Genomic DNA, 13,463 nt, shown 5'->3' on the forward strand with positions numbered 1-13,463 from the left:
TCTGAAATCCTGTGTGGTGCAAAGTTACAGTCTATACTATTGAAACTACTGATAAAATTATGAATAAGCCCTTGAGGCAATTATGAATAAGCCCTTGAGGGATTCGGCTGGTGCAGAAGGTGGCCCTAAATTAGGTTGCTGCCTTATGTTAATTTAAAGAAGGTAAAGTGAATCTCCTTCTGGGTCACATAATATGTAGTCTGGGACCAGACCTAAACAGTTGTTTGACAAAAATATAAACCTTGCCTCATTCATATGAGGGAGGGCAGAGAGTAAAGGAGGATAGGATGACATTGAACTCTAGATTTAAATTAGACAATTACCCAACTAATCATACAGAGAGAGACTGTTGAAGCTAAAGAGACACAAGAGATCACCTTTTCCTTATCTGATTACTCTGATTACATCTCAGACGTAGACTCCACTGCAGATACAGACTGGGGTAAAGTCATGAAAACAATGGACAGAAGAGGCAATAAGAGCACAAGAGCTAATGACATTTTCAGTCTCAGCCAAACTGATATGCCAACAGAAACTATGATTTTTAAAGGTTTTGAGAGCAATGGAGAGGATTAAGATCAGAAGATACAATAGGACCTTTCAGTTTACAATTTGATGAAAGTGCCCGTTTTCCATCAAGCTGAAGGCATTTTTGTGAGCATCAACATAGTGAACTTGTGGGACAAATGTTGGGAGAGCTTTACCCGATCAGCATCCATTCCTGGCATCAATATATGATTTTCTATGTTTACACTAGGAAGAATGCAAGAAGAACTATACTATATTCAAAACATCTCATTCCAAGAGCTAGATAGCAATCCATAAGTTGGCCAAACAAGTTGGATCTCTGGGGATCCAGATATCTGAGGTTGAACAGCTCACATGCAGCTTAGAGGAAGCAACTCAAGCTATGTAACAACAATTATTGGAGAATGACCACAGATCTGGCCTAGAAGCAGGAGGTACTGCAAAACTGCATGCTTAAGTGCAACTTGTAAGTGCTAAGTGATCCCAGAAGGTTTATTGTTTGCATATTTTAATACGTGTTTCAAAATCTAGCAGGCTCAAACATTGAAGGTCAAATTCAGAGAGCTCATCAATTCTTTTTCAAAATCCCAAAAATGAAGGGGTGCTCACCACCTGGGGCAATACTAATATATAATCAGACTGTGCATCCTAATAAGCCACTGTGTATCCTAATAAAACAGGCAAGAATGACAGCGTTATTTTTTTAGGTTAGACTTAGATTTCTGCCATGCAACAGTGGAGCTTCGGAGGCAATTGTGTTAGCGGATATCATCGTTTCAAGCAGCAGGGGCACACGCCTATTTGGTGGAGCTTGATAAACTTAAAGTTGTCTATTAGAATTTAAAATACATAGCACCTTGGAATACCTGTGTTTGAGATTGGGTTTCTGGTTGGCAGAGGTATGCACCCTGTCCAAGAAGGAACCACAATCCTAGTCATGGTAAGTCACAAATGCACCTTAAATTAACCTGTGCCGACCCCCTGGTAGCTTGATACAGAGCAGTAAAGTTTAACTTAAGAGGCATTGTATAAAGTATTTGTGTAACACTTCAAATAGTAAAAGAGTGAACAGACCACACAAAATATTCCACACCTCGTTAGAACAATTGAGCTTAATATAATGAATGAAACAGGACCAAAATGACAAAAATGCAATATGTATAATCAGAGGTATGTATTTTTAAAGAATAAACTGAAATGTAGTGCCTAAAAGCATAAAGTACCCACCAAGGCTATTTGGTTGCATGAGACTGGGCCAAATTCAAATGTTCAGGTCGGCCACGATGGAGCGCAGATCGGATGAAGGCACCAGCATTGCCAGCTGAAACAGTACTACGGTTCTGTCAAGGATGCGATGCAAGGAGCAAAGGAGACAATGCATCAGTGTCGATACTTGGGATGTAGGTGATCCGTCAGGCCCGAGCCGCGCAACACAGAGATGCATTGGGAATCGAGGTGCTGCACAATGATGTTGGGGATGCCCTCAATCCTTGCTGCAGCTGTAATGTATCTGCATCGATGAGGATGTGGCATCCTCAATCCTCACAGCAGTGGTGATGCATTGGCATTGATAGAGATGCGTCAGGTCCTAGCAGCGCAACAGTATCAATGCATGGATTTCTGCTGAAGCAGCAATTTATACCCTTTCCAAGGGCCCAGGACTGGATTGGAACCACTTGGCAGGGCACGACTCACAGACGGCTGAGTGCAGGTGCTGTAGCAGTTGAGTTGGAAGTCTTTTATGTCCCTGAGACTTCAATCAGGAGGCAAGCCAGCAAGCCCTTGGAATCACTTTGGTTCTGGGCTGGAGAGATGTAGGTCCAGTCCTTCTCACTCTCGGGGAAGAGGGTAGCAAGCATCAAGTCAGCACTGCAAAGCAGTAGTCCAACAAGGTAGCATTCCAAAAGAGTGGCAGGCCTTGTAGCAGTCCTTCTTCCCGGCAGAGTATTCACAGGTCTGGAAATGAACTAAAGTGGTGGTATCAGAGGACCAGTACTTATACCCAGTTGTGCCTTTGAAGTGGGGAAGACATCAAATTGATGCTTTTGAAGTGGACAGAGTCCCTGCCCTGGTTCCAGACTCACTACAGGTGGGTATGCAGCCCTTTGTGTAGGACAGGACACACCCTTTTCAGGTGTAAGTGTCCTCTCTCCCCTTCTGCTTAAATAAATCGTAAATCGTAAATCATACGTTCTTATATAGCGCCTTTTCACTTTAAGGTCTCAAGGCGCTTGCTTTGGGAACCCGTCCTGGCCTTTCCCTGCGAGATTACCCCTACTGGGCATCCCCAAGGTGAAGTCCAGGCATCCCATCGCGGTGGGGCCGTAGTGGAGATTAAGCAAGCTATTGCCCAGAGTTGCAGAGTGTGAACCCACGATTCGAATAGGCACCGAGGCGAGAATTATCGAGTCTGTGGACATTTTGAGCTCAAGACCCTGCCGCGTCGGGGATTGAACCCTGGTCCTGGGTCTGACTGCTGCATCAGGGACTGCCTCCTCTAACCGGTGAGCCACATTTCTCCTAGGATGGCCCATCAGGATGTAGAGGGCCCATCAGTCACACCTAAGCTCCCTTTGTATGTGCCTGTCGAGAGGGAGTGCACAAAGCTCAAATCTCACCCACTCCAGACGTGCACTCAGAGACAAATGGCAAAAGTAAGAAAATGCCAACTTCCTGATGAAGGTTAAGACTGATTTGCATATGGCCATGTCTGTACTGGGGTGGTGTGGTGCGCAAAATAACGATGGATTAAACCCAGATCTGTGACTGGGCGTGAACGTTTTGTCATTGTGCAACATTCCGTCCATTAATTGTAAGTATGGGCTAAATTTGCGAATTCGGGTTCCGCGAATTGGCACGAAATCGAATTCGCAATCTGCGAATTCGTTTGAATTTGCGGATTTTTGCTTTTTTGTGTGTTCGCGGGGTTTGTTGCGTGTTCGCGGGGCTTTTTGCGTGTTCGCGGGCCGCTTTCATGGCGAAGTTACCCATGCGGTCCTGTCTGGGCACAGCACCCTCTGGCTCACCACTGCCACCCTCTGGTTCATCACTGCCACCCTATGGTTCACCACTGCCACCCTCTGGTTCACCCCTGCCACCCTCTGGTTCACACCTGCCACCCTTTGGTTCACCACTGCCACCCTCAGGTTCAGCACTGCTAATCTCTGGTTCACCACTGCCACCCTTTGGTTCAGCACTGTCACCCTCTGGTTCACCACTGCCACCCTCTGGTTCACCACTGCCACCCTCTGGTTCATCACAGCACCTCTGGTTCACCACTGCCACCATCTGATTAACCACTGTCACCCTCTGGTTCTGCACTGCCACCCTCTGGTTCACCACTGCCACCCTCTGGTTCACCCCTGCCACCCTCTCGTTCACCACTGCCACCCTCTGCTTCATCACAGCACCCACTGGTTCACCCCTGCCACCCTCTGGTACAGCACTGTCACCCTCTGGTTCACCACTGCCACCCTCTGGTTCACGACTGCCACCCTCTGGTTCATCACAGCACCTCTGGTTCACCCCTGCCACCCTCTGGTACAGCACTGTCACCCTCTGGTTCACCACTGCCACCCTCTGGTTCACGATGCCACCCTATGGTTCATCACAGCACCTCTGGTTCACCACTGCCACCCTCTGGTTAACCACTGTCACCCTCTGGTTCAGCACTGCCACCCTCTGGTTCACCACTGCCACCGTCTGGTTCATCCCTGCCACCCTCTGGTTTACCACTGGCACCCTCTGGTTCTTCACAGCACCCTCTGGTTCACCCCTGCCACCCTCTGGTACAGCACTGTCACCCTCTGGTTCACCACTGCCATCCTCTGGTTCACGACTGCCACCTTCTGGTTCATCACAGCACCTCTGGTTCACCACTGCCACCATCTGGTTAACCACTGTCACCCTCTGGTTCAGCACTGCCACCCTCTGGTTCACCACTGCCACTCTCTGGTTCACCACTGCCACCCTCTGGTTCTCCCATGCCACCCTCTGGTTCACCACTGCCACCCTCTGGTTCACCCCTGCCACCATCTGGTTCATCACTGCCACCCTCTTGTTCACCCCTGCCACCCTCTGGTTCAGCACTGCAACCCTCTGGTTCAGCACTGTCACCCTCTGGTTCACCCCTTCCACCCTCTGGTTCATCACTGTCACCCTCTGGTTCATCACTGCCACCCTCTGGTTCACTACTGCCACCCTCTACAGAGACCTTTTGTGATGCAGCGGCAGCACAAAAGATGCGCCATGGTGCTGGGTATTAACAACGTGACGCATCTGAGAGACTGACAGACGACTCCCCGCAGAAACGCAAGATGGCTGCCGAAGCCATGGACTCGTCTAGGAAATCTATGCGCTTAGATTTCCTAGACGAGTCCATGGCTTCGGCAGCCATCTTGCGTTTCTGCGGGGAGTCGTCATCTGTCCAGATATCTGAGAGATGCGTCACGTTGTAAATCCCTGCGCCATCAGTAGGCGTTCCGGTGCAGGGGAGGGCATTTCCTGCGCAGGAACGCCTCCTAAAAGTGGCTGAGTTAAATCTACAAGAATTCACTCAGTCACTTTTAGGCCAATGCTGCGTCAAAACCCTGCGCCTGCTTGAAGCAGGCGCAAGGCTTGATGCAGCATTGGGGAGATAGGGCCCCCCCAGAGCATTGCTGGAGCTGCGTCGCAAGCGCAACGCAGTCAGCAATGCGCTGCTTTTACGGCACAGATGCGTGATGCATCTGTGCCGTTTTTGCCACATGGTGCACCGCATTGTAAATGCGGCGCACCATGGGTGGCGGAGCTGCGGCGCGCAATAACTGGGATGCGCCAGTTATTGTAAATCTTCCCCTATACATTTAGCCAACGAGGGAGCACTTACTGATTAGACAGTAGAATGTACTCCAGTTGAGTAGAGGTATTGCACAAAAAGGTGGCATCTTCGTGGACAAACACGCAGGGTGGGATTCATTCTGCCCCCTGTTAGACTCGTTTTTTGTGCCCTTCTGCCCTCTGTTAGACTCGTTTTTCCCTTGTTTTTGTGCCCTTCTGCCCTCTGTTAGACTCGTTTTTCCCTTGTTTTTCTGCCCTTCTGCCCCCTGTTAGACTCGTTTTTTGTGCCCTTCTGACCTCTGTTAGACTCATTTTTCCCTTGTTTTTCTGCCCTTCTGCCCTCTGTTAGACTCGTTTTTTGTGCCCTTCTGCCCTCTGTTAGACTCGTTTTTCCCTTGTTTTTCTGCCCTTCTGTCCTCTGTTAGACTGGTTTTTTGTGCTGTTCTGCCCTCTGTTAGACTCGTTTTTCCCTTGTTTTTCTGCACTTCTGCCCTATGTTAGACTGCTTTTTGTGCCTTTCTGCCCTCTGCATCACCACATCATCACTCAGCGCTACCCCAGCATCACTCAGCACCACCACATTATCACTCAGCACCACCACATTATCACTCAGCACCACCACAGCACCACTCAGCGCCACCACAGCATCACTCAGCGCCACCACAGCATCACTCAGCGCCACCACAGCATCACTCAGCAACACCACAGCACCACTCAGCACCACCACAGCATCACTCAGCACCACCACAGCATCACTCAGCACCACCACAGCACCAATCAGCACCACCACAGCATCACTCAGCACCACCACAGCATCACTCAGCACCACCACATTATCACTCAGCACCACCACAGCACCACTCAGCACCACCACAGCATCACTCAGCACCACCACAGCATCACTCAGCACAACCACAGCACAACTCAGCACCACCTCAGCATCACTCAGCACCATCCCAGTAGCACTCAGCACCACCACAGCACCACTCAGCATCACCACAGCACCACTCAGCACCACCACAGCACCACCCAGCGCCACCCCAGCATCAATCTGCGCAACCATTCAACAACAACTGGTTCAAATATGTTCTCTCAATGTTTCAAACTTTATTACAAATGTCACAAAAAGATGTTAATATTTCACTTCTGTTCTTGGATTTTCGTCACAATAAAATACACTGAACAGAATCTTCACAAAAGTTATTTACAAAAGTTTAAGCTATTGCCATTATAAATTAAAATCACTTTTATTTAAGTATTAATTATTTTAAAAAATTAAAAGCCATTGTAATTTGTAATATCAATACAGCTAAGTCACGTAAATACAAAACATGTTGCATTACAAATGGTATAGGTGTCACATTTGCGAAAGTTATAACTATTGGCATTGTAAATGACAAAGCTATTAATATAGCTATTTTCAAAACCAACACATAAATAAAAAAAATTGTCATTTACAAGACCAATAAATGTAAATGTAGTATACTTGTAAAGCGCACAGCTGCCCCAGCAACGGGGCGTCCCGGCGCTGTATAACTCTGGGGAACCCGTCCTGGCTTTCCCTGTGGGATGGTCCCTTGCTGGGAGTCCCCAAGGTGGAGCCAGGCATCCCCAGAATTGGTGGGGCCGTTGTGGAGATTAGGCAAGCTAATGCCCATAGTTGCCGAGTGGAACCCCTGATTAGAGTAAGCACCGAAGCGAGAATTATCGAGTCCGCTGACCAAGGTCCACGACCCTGCCGCGTCGGGAATTGAACCCTGGTCCCAGGCTGACTTCTGCTCTCAGGCCTGCCGCCTCTAACCAGTGAGCCACACTACTCCACAATAGCTCAAACTTTCCTAATGCGAGACCTACTGCATTGCAAATGCTTGTTTTTATATCTGTCAGTGCTTCCTGTTGAGGTTTAATTTTCGTGACAGGCGCCTCATTGCCTACTTGTAACTATTCTCTGACCCTGCTTCAAGGGTCAAAGCAGGGTCAGAGAATAGTTGCAAGTAGGCAACGAGGCGCCAGGAAGCACTTACAGGCTTACAGCAGCAGGTGCCCAAGTTGAAGTTAATTTCTTTGTAACCCTTTTGTAAAAGGTGACAAAAAATTAGCTTCAACTTTTGCACCTGCTGCTGTAACCCTGTAAGTGCTTGGCTGAAAATTCGTCCACGCTGATTCGCGGATTTTACCGCGATTGCGCGATATTCACGGATCGCGAAATCGCGGAACATCCGCAAATTCCGTAAGTGGAACCAATTTTCAGCCCATGCTTAATTAATTGTTGTTTTAACTTTCTAAAAGTGGCATTTTCAGAACTACAATTTAAAATCTGACTTCACCATACATTGTGGTTTTAATTGTGATTCCGGAGACACCAAACTTGGGGGCAATCTCTTTCCAATTAGAAATTACACTTATAAGATATAATAATGTAACCCCACCGTTATCCTCTGGGAGAGATAGGCCTTGTAGTAATGGAAAACAAATTTAATAGTTTTTCACTACTGGGACATGTAAAACTTAAAGCGGTACAAAAGTGGGTGGTGATTGACGGAGCATCTGAACCAATCAAACACTCACACCCAGTCAGAAGATCGGGGTTTAAACCATCACCGTTCTTTAGCCCCTCTGCCACCCCAGTTCAGACATGGCCATATGCAAATCAGTCTGACCCTGTGCCTCATGGGAACAGTCCAGCCCGAACTGCCAAGCCATGTCTTCCCTGGACCGGAAACAAGCTTCCTAGGACCGGTTTCTGGCATTTCAGCCGTCTTCAGCCAGGCTTGCTTGAATCCAGTGACAAAGTGAGCAAGGGACTGACGTCTGAGCATACCCTGCCAACTTATGGCAAACAAAGCGGTACAAAAGGGGGTGGTGATGGACGGAGCATCTGAACCAATCAAACACTCACATCCAGTAAAAAGATCTGGGTTTAATCCATCACCGTTCTTTAGCCGACTCTGCCACCCCAGATCAGACATGGCCATATGCAAATCAGTCTGACCCTGTGCCTCATTGGAACAGTCCAGCCCGAACTGCCAAGCCATGCCTTCCCTGGACCGGAAACAAGCTTCCTAGGACCGGTTTCTGGCATTTCAGCCGCCTCCAGCCAGGTTTGCTTGAATCCAGTGGCAAAGTGAGCAAGGGACTCACGTCTGAGCATACCTTGCCAACTTATGGCGAACAAAGCGGTACAAAAGGGGGTGGTGATGGACGGAGCATCTGAACCAATCAAGCACTCACACCCAGTCAAAAGATCTGGGTATAATCCATCACCATTCTTTAGCCCACTCTGCCACCCCAGTTCAGACATGGCCATATGCAAATCAGTCTGACCTTGTGCCTCGTGGGAACAGTCCAGCCCAAACTGCCAAGCCATGCCTTCCCTGGACCGGAAACAAGCTTCCTAGGACCGGTTTCTGGCATTTCAGCCCTCTTCAGCCAGGCTTGCTTGAATCCAGTGGCAAAGTGAGCAAGGGACTCACGTCTGAGCATACCCTGACAACTTATGGCGAACAAAGCAGTACAAAAGGGGGTGGTGATGGACGGAGCATCTGAACCAATCAAACACTCACACCCAGTCAGAAGATCTCGGTTTAATCCACCACCGTTCTTTAGCCCACTCTGTCACCCCAGTTCAGACATGGCCATATGCAAATCAGTCTGACCCTGTGCCTCATGGGAACAGTCCAGCCCGAACTGCCAAGCCATGTATACCCTGCCAACTTATGGCGAACAACTTATGGCGTAGGAGACTATGCTGAACCCATGCTGTCTGATGATGGCAGCGAGGAGGGCCATGTAGACGAAGAGCGTGGGGCTGAGCGACGAACCCTGGGGTACCTCACAGTAGATCTCTGTTGGTTTGGAGAGAAAGTGAGGGAGTCTGATCCTCTGGATTCTGCCGTAGAGGAAAGATCGGATCCAGTTGAGGGCGATTCCTCGTATTCCTGCATTGTGAAGTTGGGCTGTGAGCGTGCGGTGAGAGACGGTGTTGAAGACTGCGGAGAGGTCTAGTAGTAGTAGTGTTCCTGGTCGAGTAGCATGCCAATGTCATCGGTGGCGGCGACGATGAATGAAGGTGATCAGCTGAGCATTTACGAGTCTCTCTGTGATTTTGGCAGCGAAGGTTAGTAGAGAGATGGGCCGGTAGTTTTTCAGGTCAGTCTGGTCGGCCGTGGGCTTCTTGAGGAGGGGCTTGACTTCCGCCTGCTTCCAGTCATCTGGGAAGATGCCAGATTTCAGAGGCGTCAATGGTCCATCCTAGTTCGGGTGCGATGGCGGCGGCGGCCCGGTGGTAGATTTATGGAGGGCAGGGGTCCGTGGGGGCTCCAGAGTGGGTGTTGTTCATGGTCACGGTGATGAGTTCAACCGTGGTGATATTCCAGGTACTGACGGTCAGCTAGTTGTCGGTGTTGGGAAGAGGGGTCGTGTCCGTTGTCTGTTTGCTGAAGTTGTCGTAGAGGGCCTTGATTTTCAGATCGAAGTAGGAGTTGAGATTGTTGCAGAGTTTCTGGGATGGTGTGACGTCTGTGGCTTCGCTGGGGGGTTTGGTAAATTGCTGTATGATGTTAAAATGTTCTTTGGCGTTGGTTGAGTTGGGGTGGATCTTGTTCTTGATGAAGGTCTGTTTGGTCTCCCTTATTTGCCAGTGGTATTCCTTCTGAGTATTTTTGTGGTTGTTCAGGTCTTCGTGGTTTTTACAGTTCCGCAACGTTTTCTCAAGGCTCCTGCAAGAGCGTCTGGCTTCTTGGAGTTCGGTGGTGAACCAGGAGGCCTTCGGTAGGCATTGTTTTGCAGGGTGGTGGAGGGGTGCTAGCTTGTGGGCGCAGATGGAGATCCAGCGGTGGAGTTCTTTCGCTACGGAGTTGGCGTCGGTAATTGCGTTGGGGGGTCTAGGCAGAGGGTGGTGTTGAAGTGTTCCTCTGTGATCTTGCTCCAGTGGAGGGCACGGGGGTTTGGGTGCTGTGGTAGTATTGAATTTGAAGTGAGAATCCTTATGCACGCCATCAGCAAACCTGCAGCGCGACCGCACAGCAGTTGCCATTAAGTAGGGGAGTGCAGCTGGGAGGCGGTGTCGGGTTTCGGCAGGAAAAATTAGGAGAGGGCTCATCAATTGGTCCCAATGACAGCCAAATGGCTTCATTCTGTTAAGAGGCTCCACTGCCCTTAGCAACTTAACAACATCAGTACTGGGTGTGGCACTCATGATTGGCAAGGGGGCTGGGTTGGTCCTCTTAGATGCTGAAAAATCATTCAGTAGGGTTACCATACCTTGTCCTTTGGCAATATTGGGTGCAATGGGGAATGGCTCCTTGTATCTTGCTTGGAATCAAACAGTATGATGGGCTTTCAGCATCTATAGCATGTAAGGGTAGTATCTCCTACAAGATTCCTATTACAAGGAGGACACAATAGGGTTTTAATTTATTTATTAAGTTTCAGCAATAACAGCAAGTATGATAGATGTAGTCCACAGATATGTACATGCGAAGCAGCGACATCCAGCATAATAAAAATCGATAGGACATATCACATATCAAAGGAGTTATGCAAAAAATAAACAGTTTATCAAATTAGAGGAAATCATATCACTCATATCACTCAATGGCCTGAGCAGAGCGTAAATGAGGACAATCTTGTGCAGGCAAACATATTCGCACAGCCTGGAAGCAGCCAATGTTTAAGTCGTGGGATGGAGTGCATGGGGAGAGCGAGTATCACGATCTGCCTCAATCGGATGTACAAGGAGATACATCTTAAGTGGATCCCAAATATCTCTGGAGGGTAGGGGGAGGAGTTCCAAAATAAATGTCTGATTTTTCTAAGAAATCATGCAACTAATCCATTCCTTAAATGTAGGTGCTCTGCCACGACCCCTCTGCATGCCTCTGACCCTGCTTGCAGGCAGGTCGCTCCCCATGCCGCTGCCCCAGTTGTACTGGTGTTTCTTCTGCTGTACTGCTCAGTTTGCTTGACTGTTTTTTCTTTTTGTAACCTGGCTTTTCTTTCCCTTGTGACCTGCTTGACTGTTTTTTGTTTCCTCTTGTAACTTGCCTTTCCTTTCTTCCCTTGTGCCCTGCTTAACTGCTTTTTGTTTCCTCTTGTATCTTGCCTCTCTTTTACTTCCTTGTTTCCTGCCAGATTTTTCTGCCCGCCACCCATTCTTTCCCCGCTCTTCACGCCGTTACTTCCCTGTAGCCCTGCCACACTTTTCACTCATTTGCCGCCCGCTCCCGCCTCCCAGCTTCTCCTCCCTCCCTACTCCCCTTATATGCAGGCCAGGCAGCAGCCACGCAGCCATCAAGTGGCTGTCCTTACTGCTATACACAAAGTACTGTTCAATTTTTAATGTAAGGCGAGTTTATAACCTTTTAAACCTCACCTACACTTGCTACCTGCTATATGTGGAAAAGCTTACAGCAAGGAATAAAAGTCATTAGAAGCAAGTAAGCTTTACCAATTTTTAAGTGGTGAGAATTATCTCTTTATATTCCCACGGGGTCCCGATACATTGGCACTATTTTGGCACATCTTTAGAAAGTAGAGGCACATCTTGGTTCTCTTTCATTTTTTGGTTTCATTGGGTTGAGGTCTTCTTTATATTGTACACACTCTTCTTTTCTTTTTGGAGAAAAGGCAACCTATGATGAGAAGTGGGGTTCGCTGGCGAGTACCAGTCAGCTGTCCCCCCTTGGTGTTGCAACCGTGAGGTGCCTTTTTTCTTTTCAACACTTTTTCAGTCTATGGTCAATGGTAGTTTTTAAGTTGAATGGAGATACACTGAAGCGAAATAACCATATAGGATTGGTAGCAAGGGTAGGTGAGGTTTAAAAGGTTATAAACCCGCCTTACATTAAAAATTGAAGAGTACTTTGTGTATCGCAGTAAGGACAGTCACTTATTGACTTGATACATGTTGAGTGGGGGGCTGGCTGTCCTGTTATTCCCCCTGAAGCTCCTATTGTAGTAGTGAGCACCCACGCAGCGCCCACGCAGCACCCGTGCTGCACCCGCGCTGCACCCGCACACAGCAGGCACTGCTGCGCCGCTGGAGCGCCGCTGGAGCGCCGCTGGAGCGCCGAAGGCATGCCTAAGACAAGCCTGTCTGCGCTTGGACCGCGCCCAGCACCAGAACCCCTTGCTCCCGCTACCGCCATGATGCCCGTCTCCGCAATGATGCCAGCACCCTCACTCAACCCCTGACGACCACACACCTGCTTCCTGGCCGCCCTAAAGCGTACCTATGGACCTTTCACCTGCTGGAACTGCGGCTTTACCAGCATGCGCCCCACTAAGCCACGGACATGGAAGGAAACCAACTACCTCAGATGCATCCTCCTCAACATCCACTCTGCCCGCAAACACGCCCTTGAACTCTGGGACCTACTCGACTGAACCTCCCCAGACATCGCCTTCCTGAGGGAGACCTGGCTGAACCCCGCCTCGGCACCCGACATCCACCATAGCCATCCAGGGAGGCCACAAGATCACAGGCAGGGACCACACCAACGGAGCAGGAGGAGGAATCGCCATCATCCATAGGAACACTCTCAGAGTCTCGACCAACACAGATGACACCATCAGCACCGCCGAACACCTGGACTTCCAGATCCACACCGACCCCAACACCACCCTCAGAGGAACCCTCTTCTAAAGACCCCCGGACCCTGACCACAGTTCAGCGACTCCATCGCCGACCTCATCAGCACCCACGCCCTCGCCTCCTCGGACTTCATCCTCCTCGGTGACCTGAACTTCCACCTCGAGAACAACAACGACACCAACTCCACCACCCTGATTGACAACCTAGCCAACGTCGGACTCAGACAACTCATCACAACACCCACCCACTCCGCCGGACACACGCTTGACCCCATCTTCTCCGCAAGCCCCCACGTCTCCTTCGATCACACCACTAAACTCCACTGGACCGCCCATTGCTGCATCCACTTCACCTTCAAGAAGCCCACCACGTACCACCAGACCCAACAGATGCCCCACCGCTGCTGGAGCAAAGTCACCGGAGACCAGCTAACCACCTCCCTCGCCCAGAGCCCGCCGGCCGACCCCACCGACCCAGACACCGCCGCCTGCAGCCTCAGACAGTGGATCGACGACTGCGCCAA

This window comes from Lissotriton helveticus, chromosome 2_2, assembly GCF_964261635.1.
Source record: "Lissotriton helveticus chromosome 2_2, aLisHel1.1, whole genome shotgun sequence".
NCBI classification, from domain to species: domain Eukaryota; kingdom Metazoa; phylum Chordata; class Amphibia; order Caudata; family Salamandridae; genus Lissotriton; species Lissotriton helveticus.